The sequence below is a fragment of the Ascaphus truei genome, chromosome 4 (genome assembly GCF_040206685.1).
Source record: "Ascaphus truei isolate aAscTru1 chromosome 4, aAscTru1.hap1, whole genome shotgun sequence".
Taxonomy (NCBI): domain Eukaryota; kingdom Metazoa; phylum Chordata; class Amphibia; order Anura; family Ascaphidae; genus Ascaphus; species Ascaphus truei.
Window position 1 is genome coordinate 33,362,039 of NC_134486.1, and position 22,011 is coordinate 33,384,049.

Here is a 22,011-nt window from a genome sequence, read left to right on the forward strand (position 1 = left end):
TATGCTTTGTTTAAAATCTGATAATTAAACATGTTTTTTAACGCTTGCAATATCTGTCAGTTAATCCATTTATTTTAATTTCATCCTACCCCTGAACTTCTGGTATTAGAGATGGAAGGATCATAACAGGACTGCCCTGTTGAAATATTAATGATGTCAGTGGGCATACAGTTACTCTACCTTAAATTAATGTCAAGCGGCCCAGACGGCTTTTTAAAATAAATACTATAAGACATTTTCTGATATCTTAACCTCTCATGCTTCTGTCATTGTTTCATAGCTGTATGTCTCTTTTAAAACTCACTTCAGAAATGCCGTAGGCAATCATTGTCACTCTCCCTAAAGAGGGATCACATTCTTTGTTCAAACTACAGACCTACATCCTTACTTAATACTGATAGAAAATGAAAGACCAAAATGATGGCAAACACATTGGGGGAGGTTCTTCCTTCCATGATCCAACCTGACCTAGTGGGTTTTGTCTCTAAGAGACAAGTAACAGACACCACCAAGAGAAATTTCAATCTTATATATTATGAAAGAGAGCTGGGCATGAATTTATCACTAGAGAAGTGAGAAGTTATCTCTAGTGATACATCTAAAAGTTCAATCTACAAAAATGTAAAGACAAATGGATATAAAGTTCTCTTTGTTTTGGTATCAAGTGACAGATAGAGTTGACAAATTGTTTCGGGAGTCCTCCAATAGATGCTGGAGAGGTTGTGGGAACGTTGGAACGATGCATCATATCCAAACAGATCGATATACTGTCTTCACACGTATTATCAGCATGTCGATGCACGATTGAGAATTACGTAATGCAGAAGGAACCTCCACCTTTGGCTGTGCTTTTACCAACATCGAGAGAGGTAAACCTTAAGGAACATCTAACAAGTTATCATTTTCTCCTATACTTCTGTTGAAAATGCTCTAAATAAACAGTTCTAAAATAAAAATGAGGGACTTTAGTACATTTTGAAATCGGCTTGGTTTGAGACGATTAAATGTACAGAGCACAGAAGACGAGGTGGCCGAGTGGTTAACGCGATGGACTGCTAATCCATTGTGCTCTGCACGCATGGGTTCGAATCCCATCCTTGTCGTATGCTTTGTTTAATATCTGATAATTAACATGTTTTTTTAACGCTTGCCATATCTGTCAGTGACTCCATTTATTTTAATTTCATCCTACCCCTGAACTTCTGATATTAGAGATGGAAGGATCATAACAGGACTGCCCTGTTGAAATATTAATGATGTCAGTGGGCATACAGTTACTCTACCTTAAATTAATGTCAAGCGGCCCAGACGGCTTTTTTAAATAAATACTATAAGACATTTTCTGATATCTTAACCTCTCATCTTCTGTCATTGTTTCATAACTGTATGTCTCTTTTAAAACTCACTTCAGAAAGGCTGTAGGCAATGATTGTCACTCTCCCTAAAGAGGGATCACATTCTTTGTTCAAACTACAGACCTACATCCTTACTTAATACTGATAGAAAATGAAAGACCAAAATGATGGCAAACACATTGGGGGAGGTTCTTCCTTCCATGATCCAACCTGACCTAGTGGGTTTTGTCTCTAAGAGACAAGTAACAGACACCACCAAGAGAAATTTCAATCTTATATATTATGCACGTTCTAAACAAATTCCCTTAGTTCTCCTTTTTTTGGAGGCAGAGAAAGCCTTCGATAGACTAAATGGGAAATATAACCTCTAAGGACTTATGTTCTTTATGAAGGATTTTTGGGGGCTGTATCTGCTCTGTACGACTACCCTACTGCAAGAGTCAATGCTGTGGGTTCCTCTCTGAACCTTTTCTCTTATCAAATGGTACTCGCCGGTGATGCCCCCATTAAGCACTGATATTTGCATTGGCTTTTGAACCCTTAGCTATAAGCATAAGGAAGAATCCAGACATTTTGGGACATCAGTTGGGAGAGACTGAATATAAATTGAGTTTATTTTGCAGATGATATTCTTTTGATGTTAACTAATCCGCTGATTTCCCTAACAAATTTCCAAAAAAACATTACATACCTTTAGTACAATATCAGATTTCAAAATGAATGTCACTAAACTAAAGGCTCTTGCTATACTGTAGGTATGCATCAAGCTATGGAAGCAGCTCTCAAGACCTCTTTTTCTTACCGCTGGAAATATCTTTCATCAAATACTTGGGTATTTAGCGCACAGAAGACGAGGTGGCCGAGTGGTTAAGGCGATAGACTGCTAATCCATTGTGCTCTGCACGCATGGGTTCGAATCCCATCCTCGTCGTATGCTTTGTTTAATATCTGATAATTAAACATGTTTTTTAACGCTTGCCATATCTGTCAGTGACTCCATTTATTTTAATTTCATCCTACCCCTGAACTTCTGGTATTAGAGATGGAAGGATCATAACAGGACTGCCCTGTTGAAATATTAATGATGTCAGTGGGCATACAGTTACTCTACCTTAAATTAATGTCAAGCGGCCCAGACGGCTTTTTAAAATAAATACTATAAGACATTTTCTGATATCTTAACCTCTCATCTTTTGTCATTGTTTCATAGCTGTATGTCTCTTTTAAAACTCACTTCAGAAATGCCGTAGGCAATCATTGTCACTCTCCCTAAAGAGGGATCACATTCTTTGTTCAAACTACAGACCTACATCCTTACTTAATACTGATAGAAAATGAAAGACCAAAATGATGGCAAACACATTGGGGGAGGTTCTTCCTTCCATGATCCATCCTGACCTAGTGGGTTTTGTCTCTAAGAGACAAGAAACAGACACCACCAAGAGAAATTTCAATCTTATATATTATGCACGTTCTAAACAAATTCCCTTAGTTCTACTTTTTTTGGAGGCAGAGAAAGCCTTCGATAGACTAAATGGGAAATATAACCTCTAAGGACTTATGTTCTTTATGAAGGATTTTTGGGGGCTGTATCTGCTCTGTACGACTACCCTACTGCAAGAGTCAATGCTGTGGGTTCCTCTCTGAACCTTTTCTCTTATCAAATGGTACTCGCCGGTGATGCCCCCATTAACCACAGATATTTGCATTGGCTTTTGAACCCTTAGCTATAAGCATAAGGAAGAATCCAGACATTTTGGGACATCAGTTGGGAGAGACTGAATATAAATTGAGTTTATTTTGCAGATGATATTCTTTTAATGTTAACTAATCCACTGATATCCCTAACAAATTTCCAAAAAAACATGACATACCTTTAGTACAATATCAGATTTCAAAATGAATGTCACTAAACTAAAGGCTCCTGCTATACTGTAGGTATGCATCAAGCTATGGAAGCAGCTCTCAAGACCTCTTTTTCTCACCGCTGGAAATATCTTTCATCAAATACTTGGGTATTTATATTACAAAGGACCCAGCTGATTTATACATGGAAAATGACCCCCTTTATTTAAGACACTTCTAACAGATTTGTACTCATGTGAAAAATTGTAGATTTCATAGCTGGGTAGAATTGCCAGGTTATTTGTTATATGTTTTCCAGGCCCTCCCCATGCCTATCTCTCAGAGGGAATTGAATACTTTATAGTCAAAAATAAATACATTCATATGGATGGGGAAGAAAACAAGAACATCTATGACAATTTATAGAGAACAGCCGTCAGGGGTGGCTTGGTCCTCCCAAACTTTAACTTCTATCTGACCACACAATTCTCAGCTCCCGTTGACTGGCATGCCAACACTGATCTCTAATGTTGGGTGGAAGTTGACAATGTACTATCCCCCACTCCCTTTACAAACATACTTTGGATACCCACTTAAAAACGCCCTGGAGAAATTGATGACATTCATCTTTTCTATTTCTCTTATTTTACTTGAATAAATTTGCCATGAGGGCTGGGCTAGCCCGGGACTTGCCTCCTATGTTACTACTACTTTCCAGTGTAAAATCTATGACAGGCTGCAAAACTGAGAGCTTTCTTGCTTGTTTTGAATCTTGATTGTCAAAATCTTTCACTGAATTCACTGAACAACAAATAAAATAGGATCTTCCCCACTCTGAGTTTTTCCGTTATCTCCAATTACGACATTTCACAAACTCATTGAATTTGCATGGTGGACGTTAGGTGGGATCACCGGCTTTGACAAACTGTAACTGTGCCTGAATTCTATCTTTATAGGAGACTGTATTTCTCTTCTATATAATATTTTACAGGATGTGTACCCTAGTACTAATCTTTCATACATTCTACACTGGGAAAGAGAACTGGGCATAAATTTATCACTAGAGAAGTGAGAAGTTATCTCTAGTGATACATCTAAAAGTTCAATCTACAGAAATGTAAAGACAAATGGATATAAAGTTCTCTTGTTTATTTTAATTTCATCCTACCCCTGAACTTCTGGTATTAGAGATGGAAGAATCATAACAGGACTGCCCTGTTGAAATATTAATGATGTCAGTGGGCATACAGTTACTCTACCTTAAATTAATGTCAAGCGGCCCAGACGGCTTATTAAAATAAATACTATAAGACATTTTCTGATATCTTAACGTCTCATCTTCTGTCATTGTTTCATAACTGTTTGTCTCTTTTAAAACTCACTTCAGAAAGGCCGTAGGCAATCATTGTCACTCTCCCTAAAGAGGGATCACATTCTTTGTTCAAACTACAGACCTACATCCTTAGTTAATACTGATAGAAAATGAAAGACCAAAATGATGGCAAACACATTGGGGGAGGTTCTTCCTTCCATGATCCAACCTGACCTAGTGGGTTTTGTCTCTAAGAGACAAGTAACAGACACCACCAAGAGAAATTTCAATCTTATATATTATGAAAGAGAGCTGGGCATGAATTTATCACTAGAGAAGTGAGAAGTTATCTCTAGTGATACATCTAAAAGTTCAATCTACAAAAATGTAAAGACAAATGGATATAAAGTTCTCTTTGTTTTAGTATCAAGTGACAGATAGAGTTGACAAATTGTTTCGGGAGTCCTCCAATAGATGCTGGAGAGGTTGTGGGAACGTTGGAACGATGCATCATATCCAAACAGATCGATATACTGTCTTCACACGTATTATCAGCATGTCGATGCACGATTGAGAACTACGTAATGCAGAAGGAACCTCCACCTTTGGCTGTGCTTTTACCAACATCGAGAGAGGTAAACCTTAAGGAACATCTAACAAGTTATCATTTTCTCCTATACTTCTGTTGAAAATGCTCTAAATAAACAGTTCTAAAATAAAAATGAGGGACTTTAGTACATTTTGAAATCGGCTTGGTTTGAGACGATTAAATGTACAGAGCACAGAGCACAGATGACGAGGTGGCCGAGTGGTTAAGGCGATGCTAATCCATTGTGCTCTGCACGCATGGGTTCGAATCCCATCCTCGTCGTATGCTTTGTTTAATATCTGATAATTAAACATGTTTTTTAACGCTTGCCATATCTGTCAGTGACTCCATTTATTTTAATTTCATCCTACCCCTGAACTTCTGGTATTAGAGATGGAAGGATCATAACAGGACTGCCCTGTTGAAATATTAATGATGTCAGTGGGCATACAGTTACTCTACCTTAAATTAATGTCAAGCGGCCCAGACGGCTTTTTAAAATAAATACTATAAGACATTTTCTGATATCTTAACCTCTCATCTTCTGTCATTGTTTCATAGCTGTATGTCTCTTTTAAAACTCACTTCAGAAATGCCGTAGGCAATCATTGTCACTCTCCCTAAAGAGGGATCACATTCTTTGTTCAAACTACAGACCTACATCCTTACTTAATACTGATAGAAAATGAAAGACCAAAATGATGGCAAACACATTGGGGGAGGTTCTTCCTTCCATGATCCAACCTGACCTAGTGGGTTTTGTCTCTAAGAGACAAGAAACAGACACCACCAAGAGAAATTTCAATCTTATATATTATGCACGTGCTAAACAAATTCCCTTAGTTCTACTTTTTTTTGGAGGCAGAGAAAGCCTTCGATAGACTAAATGGGAAATATAACCTCTAAGGACTTATGTTCTTTATGAAGGATTTTTGGGGGCTGTATCTGCTCTGTACGACTACCCTACTGCAAGAGTCAATGCTGTGGGTTCCTCTCTGAACCTTTTCTCTTATCAAATGGTACTCGCCGGTGATGCCCCCATTAAGCACTGATATTTGCATTGGCTTTTGAACCCTTAGCTATAAGCATAAGGAAGAATCCAGACATTTTGGGACATCAGTTGGGAGAGACTGAATATAAATTGAGTTTATTTTGCAGATGATATTCTTTTGATGTTAACTAATCCGCTGATTTCCCTAACAAATTTCCAAAAAAACATTACATAACTTTAGTACAATATCAGATTTCAAAATGAATGTCACTAAACTAAAGGCTCTTGCTATACTGTAGGTATGCATCAAGCTATGGAAGCAGCTCTCAAGACCTCTTTTTCTTACCGCTGGAAATATCTTTCATCAAATACTTGGGTATTTAGCGCACAGAAGACGAGGTGGCCGAGTGGTTAAGGCGATAGACTGCTAATCCATTGTGCTCTGCACGCATGGGTTCGAATCCCATCCTCGTCGTATGCTTTGTTTAATATCTGATAATTAAACATGTTTTTTAACGCTTGCCATATCTGTCAGTGACTCCATTTATTTTAATTTCATCCTACCCCTGAACTTCTGGTATTAGAGATGGAAGGATCATAACAGGACTGCCCTGTTGAAATATTAATGATGTCAGTGGGCATACAGTTACTCTACCTTAAATTAATGTCAAGCGGCCCAGACGGCTTTTTAAAATAAATACTATAAGACATTTTCTGATATCTTAACCTCTCATCTTTTGTCATTGTTTCATAGCTGTATGTCTCTTTTAAAACTCACTTCAGAAATGCCGTAGGCAATCATTGTCACTCTCCCTAAAGAGGGATCACATTCTTTGTTCAAACTACAGACCTACATCCTTACTTAATACTGATAGAAAATGAAAGACCAAAATGATGGCAAACACATTGGGGGAGGTTCTTCCTTCCATGATCCATCCTGACCTAGTGGGTTTTGTCTCTAAGAGACAAGAAACAGACACCACCAAGAGAAATTTCAATCTTATATATTATGCACGTTCTAAACAAATTCCCTTAGTTCTACTTTTTTTGGAGGCAGAGAAAGCCTTCGATAGACTAAATGGGAAATATAACCTCTAAGGACTTATGTTCTTTATGAAGGATTTTTGGGGGCTGTATCTGCTCTGTACGACTACCCTACTGCAAGAGTCAATGCTGTGGGTTCCTCTCTGAACCTTTTCTCTTATCAAATGGTACTCGCCGGTGATGCCCCCATTAACCACAGATATTTGCATTGGCTTTTGAACCCTTAGCTATAAGCATAAGGAAGAATCCAGACATTTTGGGACATCAGTTGGGAGAGACTGAATATAAATTGAGTTTATTTTGCAGATGATATTCTTTTAATGTTAACTAATCCACTGATATCCCTAACAAATTTCCAAAAAAACATGACATACCTTTAGTACAATATCAGATTTCAAAATGAATGTCACTAAACTAAAGGCTCCTGCTATACTGTAGGTATGCATCAAGCTATGGAAGCAGCTCTCAAGACCTCTTTTTCTCACCGCTGGAAATATCTTTCATCAAATACTTGGGTATTTATATTACAAAGGACCCAGCTGATTTATACATGGAAAATGACCCCCTTTATTTAAGACACTTCTAACAGATTTGTACTCATGTGAAAAATTGTAGATTTCATAGCTGGGTAGAATTGCCAGGTTATTTGTTATATGTTTTCCAGGCCCTCCCCATGCCTATCTCTCAGAGGGAATTGAATACTTTATAGTCAAAAATAAATACATTCATATGGATGGGGAAGAAAACAAGAACATCTATGACAATTTATAGAGAACAGCCGTCAGGGGTGGCTTGGTCCTCCCAAACTTTAACTTCTATCTGACCACACAATTCTCAGCTCCCGTTGACTGGCATGCCAACACTGATCTCTAATGTTGGGTGGAAGTTGACAATGTACTATCCCCCACTCCCTTTACAAACATACTTTGGATACCCACTTAAAAACGCCCTGGAGAAATTGATGACATTCATCTTTTCTATTTCTCTTATTTTACTTGAATAAATTTGCCATGAGGGCTGGGCTAGCCCGGGACTTGCCTCCTATGTTACTACTACTTTCCAGTGTAAAATCTATGACAGGCTGCAAAACTGAGAGCTTTCTTGCTTGTTTTGAATCTTGATTGTCAAAATCTTTCACTGAATTCACTGAACAACAAATAAAATAGGATCTTCCCCACTCTGAGTTTTTCCGTTATCTCCAATTACGACATTTCACAAACTCATTGAATTTGCATGGTGGACGTTAGGTGGGATCACCGGCTTTGACAAACTGTAACTGTGCCTGAATTCTATCTTTATAGGAGACTGTATTTCTCTTCTATATAATATTTTACAGGATGTGTACCCTAGTACTAATCTTTCATACATTCTACACTGGGAAAGAGAACTGGGCATAAATTTAAAACTAGAGAAGTGAGAAGTTATCTCTAGTGATACATCTAAAAGTTCAATCTACAGAAATGTAAAGACAAATGGATATAAAGTTCTCTTTGTTTTGGTATCTATTGACAGAGTTGACAAATTGTTTCGGGAGTCCTCCAATAGATGCTGGAGAGGTTGTGGGAACGTTGGAACGATGCATCATATCCAAACAGATCGATATACTGTCTTCACACGTATTATCAGCATGTCGATGCACGATTGAGAACTACGTAATGCAGAAGGAACCTCCACCTTTGGCTGTGCTTTTACCAACATCGAGAGAGGTAAACCTTAAGGAACATCTAACAAGTTATCATTTTCTCCTATACTTCTGTTGAAAATGCTCTAAATAAACAGTTCTAAAATAAAAATGAGGGACTTTAGTACATTTTGAAATCAGCTTGGTTTGAGACGATTAAATGCACAGAGCACAGAGCACAGAGCACAGAGCACAGAGCACAGAGCACAGAGCACAGAGCACAGAGCACAGAGCACAGAGCACAGAGCACAGAGCACAGAGCACAGAGCACAGAGCACAGAGCACAGAGCACAGAGCACAGAGCACAGAGCACAGAGCACAGAGCACAGAGCACAGAGCACAGAGCACAGAGCACAGAGCACAGAGCACAGAGCACAGAGCACAGAGCACAGAGCACAGAGCACAGAGCACAGAGCACAGAGCACAGAGCACAGAGCACAGAGCACAGAGCACAGAGCACAGATGACGAGGTGGCCGAGTGGTTAAGGCGATGGACTGCTAATCCATTGTGCTCTGCACGCATGGGTTTGAATCCCATCCTCGTCGAATGCTTTGTTTAATATCTGATAATTAAACATGTTTTTTAACGCTTGCCATATCTGTCAGTGACTCCATTTATTTTAATTTCATCCTACCCCTGAACTTCTGGTATTAGAGATGGAAGGATCATAACAGGACTGCCCTGTTGAAATATTAATGATGTCAGTGGGCATACAGTTACTCTACCTTAAATTAATGTCAAGCGGCCCAGACGGCTTTTTAAAATAAATACTATAAGACATTTTCTGATATCTTAACCTCTCATCTTCTGTCATTGTTTCATAGCTGTATGTCTCTTTTAAAACTCACTTCAGAAATGCCGTAGGCAATCATTGTCACTCTCCCTAAAGAGGGATCACATTCTTTGTTCAAACTACAGACCTACATCCTTACTTAATACTGATAGAAAATGAAAGACCAAAATGATGGCAAACACATTGGGGGAGGTTCTTCCTTCCATGATCCAACCTGACCTAGTGGGTTTTGTCTCTAAGAGACAAGAAACAGACACCACCAAGAGAAATTTCAATACTGATAGAAAATGAAAGACCAAAATGATGGCAAACACATTGGGGGAGGTTCTTCCTTCCATGATCCAACCTGACCTAGTGGGTTTTGTCTCTAAGAGACAAGTAACAGACACCACCAAGAGAAATTTCAATCTTATATATTATGAAAGAGAGCTGGGCATGAATTTATCACTAGAGAAGTGAGAAGTTATCTCTAGTGATACATCTAAAAGTTCAATCTACAAAAATGTAAAGACAAATGGATATAAAGTTCTCTTTGTTTTGGTATCAAGGGACAGATAGAGTTGACAAATTGTTTCGGGAGTCCTCCAATAGATGCTGGAGAGGTTGTGGGAACGTTGGAACGATGCATCATATCCAAACAGATCGATATACTGTCTTCACACGTATTATCAGCATGTCGATGCACGATTGAGAACTACGTAATGCAGAAGGAACCTCCACCTTTGGCTGTGCTTTTACCAACATCGAGAGAGGTAAACCTTAAGGAACATCTAACAAGTTATCATTTTCTCCTATACTTCTGTTGAAAATGCTCTAAATAAACAGTTCTAAAATAAAAATGAGGGACTTTAGTACATTTTGAAATCGGCTTGGTTTGAGACGATTAAATGTACAGAGCACAGAGCACAGAGCACAGAGCACAGAGCACAGAGCACAGAGCACAGAGCACAGAGCACAGAGCACAGAGCACAGAGCACAGAGCACAGAGCACAGAGCACAGAGCACAGAGCACAGAGCACAGAGCACAGAGCACAGAGCACAGAGCACAGAGCACAGAGCACAGAGCACAGAGCACAGAGCACAGAGCACAGAGCACAGAGCACAGAGCACAGAGCACAGAGCACAGAGCACAGAGCACAGAGCACAGAGCACAGAGCACAGATGACGAGGTGGCCGAGTTGTTAAGGCGATGGACTGCTAATCCATTGTGCTCTGCACGCATGGGTTTGAATCCCATTCTCGTCGAATGCTTTGTTTAATATCTGATAATTAAACATGTTTTTTAACGCTTGCCATATCTGTCAGTGACTCCATTTATTTTAATTTCATCCTACCCCTGAACTTCTGGTATTAGAGATGGAAGGATCATAACAGGACTGCCCTGTTGAAATATTAATGATGTCAGTGGGCATACAGTTACTCTACCTTAAATTAATGTCAAGCGGCCCAGACGGCTTTTTAAAATAAATACTATAAGACATTTTCTGATATCTTAACCTCTCATCTTCTGTCATTGTTTCATAGCTGTATGTCTCTTTTAAAACTCACTTCAGAAATGCCGTAGGCAATCATTGTCACTCTCCCTAAAGAGGGATCACATTCTTTGTTCAAACTACAGACCTACATCCTTACTTAATACTGATAGAAAATGAAAGACCAAAATGATGGCAAACACATTGGGGGAGGTTCTTCCTTCCATGATCCAACCTGACCTAGTGGGTTTTGTCTCTAAGAGACAAGTAACAGACACCACCAAGAGAAATTTCAATCTTATATATTATGCACGTTCTAAACAAATTCCCTTAGTTCTACTTTTTTTTGGAGGCAGAGAAATCCTTCGATAGACTAAATGGGAAATATAACCTCTAAGGACTTATGTTCTTTATGAAGGATTTTTGGGGGCTGTATCTGCTCTGTACGACTACCCTACTGCAAGAGTCAATGCTGTGGGTTCCTCTCTGAACCTTTTCTCTTATCAAATGGTACTCACCGGTGATGCCCCTATTAACCACTGATATTTGCATTGGCTTTTGAACCCTTAGCTATAAGCATAAGGAAGAATCCAGACATTTTGGGACATCAGTTGGGAGAGACTGAATATAAATTGAGTTTATTTTGCAGATGATATTCTTTTAATGTTAACTAATCCACTGATTTCCCTAACAAATTTCCAAAAAAACATGACATACCTTTAGTACAATATCAGATTTCAAAATGAATGTCACTAAACTAAAGGCTCTTGCTATACTGTAGGTATGCATCAAGCTATGGAAGCAGCTCTCAAGACCTCTTTTTCTTACCGCTGGAAATATCTTTCATCAAATACTTGGGTATTTATATTACAAAGGACCCAGCTGATTTATACATGGAAAATGACCCCCTTTATTTAAGACACTTCTAACAGATTTGTACTCATGTGAAAAATTGTAGATTTCATAGCTGGGTAGAATTGCCAGTTTATTTGTTATATGTTTTCCAGGCCCTCCCCATGCCTATCTCTCAGAGGGAATTGAATACTTTATAGTCAAAAATAAATACATTCATATGGATGGGAAAGAAAACAAGAACATCTATGACCAATTTGTAGAGAACATCAGTCAGGGGTGACTTGGTCCTCCCAAACTTTAACTTCTATCTGACCACACAATTCTCAGCTCTCGTTGACTGGCATGCCAACCCTGATCTCTAATGTTGGGTGGAAGTTGACAATGTACTATCCCCCACTCCCTTTACAAACATACTTTGGATACCCAATTAAAAACGCCCTGGATAAATTGATGACATTCATCTTTTCTATTTCTCTTATTTTACTGGAATAAATTTGCCATGAGGGCTGGGCTAGCCCGGGACTTGCCTCCTATGTTACTACTACTTTCCAGTGTAAAATCTATGACAGGCTGCAAAACTAAGAGCTTTCTTGCTTGTTTTGAATCTTGATTGTCAAAATCTTTCACTGAATTCACTGAACAACAAATAAAATAGGATCTTCCCCACTCTGAGTTTTTCCGTTATCTCCAATTACGACATTTCACAAACTCATTGAATTTGCATGGTGGACGTTAGGTGGGATCACCGGCTTTGACAAACTGTAACTGTGCCTGAATTCTATCTTTATAGGAGACTGTATTTCTCTTCTATATAATATTTTACAGGATGTGTACCCTAGTACTAATCTTTCATACATTCTACACTGGGAAAGAGAACTGGGCATAAATTTAAAACTAGAGAAGTGAGAAGTTATCTCTAGTGATACATCTAAAAGTTCAATCTACAGAAATGTAAAGACAAATTGATATAAAGTTCTCTTTGTTTTGGTATCTAGTGACAGATAGAGTTGACAAATTGTTTCGGGAGTCCTCCAATAGATGCTGCAGAGGTTGTGGGAACGATGCATCATATCCAAACAGATCGATATACTGTCTTCACATGTATTATCAGCATGTCGATGCACGATTGAGACGATTAAATGTACAGAGCACAGAGCACAGATGACGAGGTGGCCGAGTGGTTAAGGCGATGGACTGCTAATCCATTGTGCTCTGCACGCATGGGTTCTAATTCCTTCCTCGTCTTATGTTTTGTTTAATATCTGATAATTAAACATGTTTTTTAACGCTTGCCATATCTGTCAGTGACTCCATTTATTTTAATTTCATCCTACCCCTGAACTTCTGGTATTAGAGATGGAAGGATCATAACAGGACTGCCCAGTTGAAATATTAATGATGTCAGTGGGCATACAGTTACTCTACCTTAAATTAATGTCAAGCGGCCCAGACGGCTTTTTAAAATAAATACTATAAGACATTTTCTGATATCTTAACCTCTCATCTTCTGTCATTGTTTCATAGCTGTATGTCTCTTTTAAAACTCACTTCAGAAATGCCGTAGGCAATCATTGTCACTCTCCCTAAAGAGGGATCACATTCTTTGTTCAAACTACAGACCTACATCCTTACTTAATACTGATAGAAAATGAAAGACCAAAATGATGGCAAACACATTGGGGGAGGTTCTTCCTTCCATGATCCAACCTGACCTAGTGGGTTTTGTCTCTAAGAGACAAGTAACAGACACCACCAAGAGAAATTTCAATCTTATATATTATGCACGTTCTAAACAAATTCCCTTAGTTCTACTTTTTTTGGAGGCAGAGAAAGCCTTCGATAGACTAAATGGGAAATATAACCTCTAAGGACTTATGTTCTTTATGAAGGATTTTTGGGGGCTGTATCTGCTCTGTACGACTACCCTACGGCAAGAGTCAATGCTGTGGGTTCCTCTCTGAACCTTTTCTCTTATCAAATGGTACTCGCCGGTGATGCCCCCATTAACCACAGATATTTGCATTGGCTTTTGAACCCTTAGCTATAAGCATAAGGAAGAATCCAGACATTTTGGGACATCAGTTGGGAGAGACTGAATATAAATTGAGTTTATTTTGCAGATGATATTCTTTTAATGTTAACTAATCCACTGATTTCCCTAACAAATTTCCAAAAAAACATGACATACCTTTAGTACAATATCAGATTTCAAAATGAATGTCACTAAACTAAAGGCTCTTGCTATACTGTAGGTATGCATCAAGCTATGGAAGCAGCTCTCAAGACCTCTTTTTCTTACCGCTGGAAATATCTTTCATCAAATACTTGGGTATTTATATTACAAAGGACCCAGCTGATTTATACATGGAAAATGACCCCCTTTATTTAAGACACTTCTAACAGATTTGTACTCATGTGAAAAATTGTAGATTTCATAGCTGGGTAGAATTGCCAGGTTATTTGTTATATGTTTTCCAGGCCCTCCCCATGTCTATCTCTCAGAGGGAATTGAATACTTTATAGTCAAAAATAAATACATTCATATGGATGGGGAAGAAAACAAGAACATCTATGACCAATTTGTAGAGAACATCAGTCAGGGGTGACTTGGTCCTCCCAAACTTTAACTTCTATCTGACCACACAATTCTCAGCTCTCGTTGACTGGCATGCCAACCCTGATCTCTAATGTTGGGTGGAAGTTGACAATGTACTATCCCCCACTCCCTTTACAAACATACTTTGGATACCCAATTAAAAACGCCCTGGAGAAATTGATGACATTCATCTTTTCTATTTCTCTTATTTTACTGGAATAAATTTGCCATGAGGGCTGGGCTAGCCCGGGACTTGCCTCCTATGTTACTACTACTTTCCAGTGTAAAATCTATGACAGGCTGCAAAACTAAGAGCTTCCTTGCTTGTTTTGAATCTTGATTGTCAAAATCTTTCACTGAATTCACTGAACAACAAATAAAATAGGATCTTCCCCACTCTGAGTTTTTCCGTTATCTCCAATTACGACATTTCACAAACTCATTGAATTTGCATGGTGGACGTTAGGTGGGATCACCTGCTTTGACAAACTGTAACTGTGCCTGAATTCTATCTTTATAGGAGACTGTATTTCTCTTCTATATAATATTTTACAGGATGTGTACCCAAGTACTAATCTTTCATACATTCTACACTGGGAAAGAGAACTGGGCATAAATTTATCACTAGAGAAGTGAGAAGTTATCTCTAGTGATACATCTAAAAGTTCAATCTACAGAAATGTAAAGACAAATGGATATAAAGTTCTCTTTGTTTTGGTATCTAGTGACAGATAGAGTTGACAAATTGTTTCGGGAGTCCTCCAATAGATGCTGGAGAGGTTGTGGGAACGTTGGAACGATGCATCATATCCAAACAGATCGATATACTGTCTTCACACGTATTATCAGCATGTCGATGCACGATTGAGAACTACGTAATGCAGAAGGAACCTCCACCTTTGGCTGTGCTTTTACCAACATCGAGAGAGGTAAACCTTAAGGAACATCTAACAAGTTATCATTTTCTCCTATACTTCTGTTGAAAATGCTCTAAATAAACAGTTCTAAAATAAAAATGAGGGACTTTAGTACATATTGAAATCGGCTCGGTTTGAGACGATTAAATGTACAGAGCACAGAAGACGAGGTGGCCGAGTGGTTAAGGCGATGGACTGCTAATCCATTGTGCTCTGCACGCATGGGTTCGAATCCCATCCTCGACGTATGCTTTGTTTAATATCTGATAATTAAACATGTTTTTTAACGCTTGCCATATCTGTCAGTGACTCCATTTATTTTAATTTCATCCTACCCCTGAACTTCTGGTATTAGAGATGGAAGGATCATAACAGGACTGCCCTGTTGAAATATTAATGATGTCAGTGGGCATACAGTTACTCTACCTTAAATTAATGTCAAGCGGCCCAGACGGCTTTTTAAAATAAATACTATAAGACATTTTCTGATATCTTAACCTCTCATCTTCTGTCATTGTTTCATAGCTGTATGTCTCTTTTAAAACTCACTTCAGAAATGCCGTAGGCAATCATTGTCACTCTCCCTAAAGAGGGATCACATTCTTTGTTCAAACTACAGACCTACATCCTTACTTAATACTGATAGAAAATGAAAGACCAAAATGATGGCAAACACATTGGGGGAGGTTCTTCCTTCCATGATCCAACCTGACCTAGTGGGTTTTGTCTCTAAGAGACAAGTAACAGACACCACCAAGAGAAATTTCAATCTTATATATTATGCACGTTCTAAACAAATTCCCTTAGTTCTACTTTTTTTGGAGGCAGAGAAAGCCTTCGATAGACTAAATGAGAAATATAACCTCTAAGGACTTATGTTCTTTATGAAGGATTTTTGGGGGCTGTATCTGCTCTGTACGACTACCCTACTGCAAGAGTCAATGCTGTGGGTTCCTCTCTGAACCATTTCTCTTATCAAATGGTACTCGCCGGTGATGCCCCCATTAACCACTGATATTTGCATTGGCTTTTGAACCCTTAGCTATAAGCATAAGGAAGAATCCAGACATTTTGGGACATCAGTTGGGAGAGACTGAATATAAATTGAGTTTATTTTGCAGATGATATTCTTTTGATGTTAACTAATCCGCTGATTTCCCTAACAAATTTCCAAAAAAACATTACATACCTTTAGTACAATATCAGATTTCAAAATGAATGTCACTAAACTAAAGGCTCTTGCTATACTGTAGGTATGCATCAAGCTATGGAAGCAGCTCTCAAGACCTCTTTTTCTTACCGCTGGAAATATCTTTCATCAAATACTTGGGTATTTATATTACAAAGGACCCAGCTGATTTATACATGGAAAATGACCCCCTTTATTTAAGACACTTCTAACAGATTTGTACTCATGTGAAAAATTGTAGATTTCATAGCTGGGTAGAATTGCCAGGTTATTTGTTATATGTTTTCCAGGCCCTCCCCATGCCTATCTCTCAGAGGGAATTGAATACTTTATAGTCAAAAATAAATACATTCATATGGATGGGAAAGAAAACAAGAACATCTATGACCAATTTGAAGAGAACATCAGTCAGGGGTGACTTGGTCCTCCCAAACTTTAACTTCTATCTGACCACACAATTCTCAGCTCTCGTTGACTGGCATGCCAACCCTGATCTCTTATGTTGGGTGGAAGTTGACAATGTACTATCCCCCACTCCCTTTACAAACATACTTTGGATACCCAATTAAAAACGCCCTGGATAAATTGATGACATTCATCTTTTCTATTTCTCTTATTTTACTGGAATAAATTTGCCATGAGGGCTGGGCTAGCCCGGGACTTGCCTCCTATGTTACTACTACTTTCCAGTGTAAAATCTATGACAGGCTGCAAAACTAAGAGCTTTCTTGCTTGTTTTGAATCTTGATTGTCAAAATCTTTCACTGAATTCACTGAACAACAAATAAAATAGGATCTTGCCCACTCTGAGTTTTTCCGTTATCTCCAATTACGACATTTCACAAACTCATTGAATTTGCATGGTGGACGTTAGGTGGGATCACCTGCTTTGAGAAACTGTAACTGTGCCTGAATTCTATCTTTATAGCAGACTGTATTTCTCTTCTATATAATATTTTACAGGATGTGTACCCTAGTACTAATCTTTCATACATTCTACACTGGGAAAGAGAACTGGGCATAAATTTAAAACTAGAGAAGTGAGAAGTTATCTCTAGTGATACATCTAAAAGTTCAATCTACAGAAATGTAAAGACAAATTGATATAAAGTTCTCTTTGTTTTGGTATCTAGTGACAGATAGAGTTGACAAATTGTTTCGGGAGTCCTCCAATAGATGCTGCAGAGGTTGTGGGAACGATGCATCATATCCAAACAGATCGATATACTGTCTTCACACGTATTATCAGCATGTCGATGCACGATTGAGACGATTAAATGTACAGAGCACAGAGCACAGATGACGAGGTGGCCGAGTGGTTAAGGCGATGGACTGCTAATCCATTGTGCTCTGCACGCATGGGTTCTAATTCCTTCCTCGTCTTATGTTTTGTTTAATATCTGATAATTAAACATGTTTTTTAACGCTTGCCATATCTGTCAGTGACTCCATTTATTTTAATTTCATCCTACCCCTGAACTTCTGGTATTAGAGATGGAAGGATCATAACAGGACTGCCCAGTTGAAATATTAATGATGTCAGTGGGCATACAGTTACTCTACCTTAAATTAATGTCAAGCGGCCCAGACGGCTTTTTAAAATAAATACTATAAGACATTTTCTGATATCTTAACCTCTCATCTTCTGTCATTGTTTCATAGCTGTATGTCTCTTTTAAAACTCACTTCAGAAATGCCGTAGGCAATCATTGTCACTCTCCCTAAAGAGGGATCACATTCTTTGTTCAAACTACAGACCTACATCCTTACTTAATACTGATAGAAAATGAAAGACCAAAATGATGGCAAACACATTGGGGGAGGTTCTTCCTTCCATGATCCAACCTGACCTAGTGGGTTTTGTCTCTAAGAGACAAGTAACAGACACCACCAAGAGAAATTTCAATCTTATATATTATGCACGTTCTAAACAAATTCCCTTAGTTCTACTTTTTTTGGAGGCAGAGAAAGCCTTCGATAGACTAAATGGGAAATATAACCTCTAAGGACTTATGTTCTTTATGAAGGATTTTTGGGGGCTGTATCTGCTCTGTACGACTACCCTACGGCAAGAGTCAATGCTGTGGGTTCCTCTCTGAACCTTTTCTCTTATCAAATGGTACTCGCCGGTGATGCCCCCATTAACCACAGATATTTGCATTGGCTTTTGAACCCTTAGCTATAAGCATAAGGAAGAATCCAGACATTTTGGGACATCAGTTGGGAGAGACTGAATATAAATTGAGTTTATTTTGCAGATGATATTCTTTTAATGTTAACTAATCCACTGATTTCCCTAACAAATTTCCAAAAAAACATGACATACCTTTAGTACAATATCAGATTTCAAAATGAATGTCACTAAACTAAAGGCTCTGCTATACTGTAGGTATGCATCAAGCTATGGAAGCAGCTCTCAAGACCTCTTTTTCTTACCGCTGGAAATATCTTTCATCAAATACTTGGGTATTTATATTACAAAGGACCCAGCTGATTTATACATGGAAAATGACCCCCTTTATTTAAGACACTTCTAACAGATTTGTACTCATGTGAAAAATTGTAGATTTCATAGCTGGGTAGAATTGCCAGGTTATTTGTTATATGTTTTCCAGGCCCTCCCCATGTCTATCTCTCAGAGGGAATTGAATACTTTATAGTCAAAAATAAATACATTCATATGGATGGGGAAGAAAACAAGAACATCTATGACCAATTTGTAGAGAACATCAGTCAGGGGTGACTTGGTCCTCCCAAACTTTAACTTCTATCTGACCACACAATTCTCAGCTCTCGTTGACTGGCATGCCAACCCTGATCTCTAATGTTGGGTGGAAGTTGACAATGTACTATCCCCCACTCCCTTTACAAACATACTTTGGATACCCAATTAAAAACGCCCTGGAGAAATTGATGACATTCATCTTTTCTATTTCTCTTATTTTACTGGAATAAATTTGCCATGAGGGCTGGGCTAGCCCGGGACTTGCCTCCTATGTTACTACTACTTTCCAGTGTAAAATCTATGACAGGCTGCAAAACTAAGAGCTTTCTTGCTTGTTTTGAATCTTGATTGTCAAAATCTTTCACTGAATTCACTGAACAACAAATAAAATAGGATCTTCCCCACTCTGAGTTTTTCCGTTATCTCCAATTACGACATTTCACAAACTCATTGAATTTGCATGGTGGACGTTAGGTGGGATCACCTGCTTTGACAAACTGTAACTGTGCCTGAATTCTATCTTTATAGGAGACTGTATTTCTCTTCTATATAATATTTTACAGGATGTGTACCCAAGTACTAATCTTTCATACATTCTACACTGGGAAAGAGAACTGGGCATAAATTTATCACTAGAGAAGTGAGAAGTTATCTCTAGTGATACATCTAAAAGTTCAATCTACAGAAATGTAAAGACAAATGGATATAAAGTTCTCTTTGTTTTGGTATCTAGTGACAGATAGAGTTGACAAATTGTTTCGGGAGTCCTCCAATAGATGCTGGAGAGGTTGTGGGAACGTTGGAACGATGCATCATATCCAAACAGATCGATATACTGTCTTCACACGTATTATCAGCATGTCGATGCACGATTGAGAACTACGTAATGCAGAAGGAACCTCCACCTTTGGCTGTGCTTTTACCAACATCGAGAGAGGTAAACCTTAAGGAACATCTAACAAGTTATCATTTTCTCCTATACTTCTGTTGAAAATGCTCTAAATAAACAGTTCTAAAATAAAAATGAGGGACTTTAGTACATATTGAAATCGGCTCGGTTTGAGACGATTAAATGTACAGAGCACAGAAGACGAGGTGGCCGAGTGGTTAAGGCGATGGACTGCTAATCCATTGTGCTCTGCACGCATGGGTTCGAATCCCATCCTCGTCGTATGCTTTGTTTAATATCTGATAATTAAACATGTTTTTTAACGCTTGCCATATCTGTCAGTGACTCCATTTATTTTAATTTCATCCTACCCCTGAACTTCTGGTATTAGAGATGGAAGGATCATAACAGGACTGCCCTGTTGAAATATTAATGATGTCAGTGGGCATACAGTTACTCTACCTTAAATTAATGTCAAGCGGCCCAGACGGCTTTTTAAAATAAATACTATAAGACATTTTCTGATATCTTAACCTCTCATCTTCTGTCATTGTTTCATAGCTGTATGTCTCTTTTAAAACTCACTTCAGAAATGCCGTAGGCAATCATTGTCACTCTCCCTAAAGAGGGATCACATTCTTTGTTCAAACTACAGACCTACATCCTTACTTAATACTGATAGAAAATGAAAGACCAAAATGATGGCAAACACATTGGGGGAGGTTCTTCCTTCCATGATCCAACCTGACCTAGTGGGTTTTGTCTCTAAGAGACAAGTAACAGACACCACCAAGAGAAATTTCAATCTTATATATTATGCACGTTCTAAACAAATTCCCTTAGTTCTACTTTTTTTGGAGGCAGAGAAAGCCTTCGATAGACTAAATGAGAAATATAACCTCTAAGGACTTATGTTCTTTATGAAGGATTTTTGGGGGCTGTATCTGCTCTGTACGACTACCCTACTGCAAGAGTCAATGCTGTGGGTTCCTCTCTGAACCTTTTCTCTTATCAAATGGTACTCGCCGGTGATGCCCCCATTAACCACTGATATTTGCATTGGCTTTTGAACCCTTAGCTATAAGCATAAGGAAGAATCCAGACATTTTGGGACATCAGTTGGGAGAGACTGAATATAAATTGAGTTTATTTTGCAGATGATATTCTTTTGATGTTAACTAATCCGCTGATTTCCCTAACAAATTTCCAAAAAAACATTACATACCTTTAGTACAATATCAGATTTCAAAATGAATGTCACTAAACTAAAGGCTCTTGCTATACTGTAGGTATGCATCAAGCTATGGAAGCAGCTCTCAAGACCTCTTTTTCTTACCGCTGGAAATATCTTTCATCAAATACTTGGGTATTTATATTACAAAGGACCCAGCTGATTTATACATGGAAAATGACCCCCTTTATTTAAGACACTTCTAACAGATTTGTACTCATGTGAAAAATTGTAGATTTCATAGCTGGGTAGAATTGCCAGGTTATTTGTTATATGTTTTCCAGGCCCTCCCCATGTCTATCTCTCAGAGGGAATTGAATACTTTATAGTCAAAAATAAATACATTCATATGGATGGGGAAGAAAACAAGAACATCTATGACAATTTGTAGAGAACAGCGGTCAGGGGTGGCTTGGTCCTCCCAAACTTTAACTTCTATCTGACCACACAATTCTCAGCTCCCGTTGACTGGCATGCCAACACTGATCTCTAATGTTGGATGGAAGTTGACAATGTACTATCCCCC

The 22,011-nt window shown here is 38.4% G+C and overlaps 5 non-coding genes across 5 annotated transcripts; all 5 read left to right on the top strand.

Annotated features, from left to right (window-relative positions):
- The first annotated feature begins 2,204 nt into the window (after positions 1–2,204).
- Positions 2,205–2,286, top strand: TRNAS-GCU (transfer RNA serine (anticodon GCU)). Its single transcript has one exon. It is a non-coding gene; the product is annotated as a tRNA-Ser (tRNA).
- A 4,199-nt stretch (positions 2,287–6,485) lies between these two features.
- Positions 6,486–6,567, top strand: TRNAS-GCU (transfer RNA serine (anticodon GCU)). The gene has a single exon. It is a non-coding gene; the product is annotated as a tRNA-Ser (tRNA).
- Positions 6,568–9,281: 2,714 nt separating this feature from the next.
- On the top strand, positions 9,282–9,363 carry TRNAS-GCU (transfer RNA serine (anticodon GCU)). Its single transcript has one exon. It is a non-coding gene; the product is annotated as a tRNA-Ser (tRNA).
- A 6,252-nt stretch (positions 9,364–15,615) lies between these two features.
- Positions 15,616–15,697, top strand: TRNAS-GCU (transfer RNA serine (anticodon GCU)). Its single transcript has one exon. It is a non-coding gene; the product is annotated as a tRNA-Ser (tRNA).
- A 4,757-nt stretch (positions 15,698–20,454) lies between these two features.
- TRNAS-GCU (transfer RNA serine (anticodon GCU)) lies at positions 20,455–20,536 on the top strand. Its single transcript has one exon. It is a non-coding gene; the product is annotated as a tRNA-Ser (tRNA).
- Positions 20,537–22,011: the final 1,475 nt, after the last annotated feature.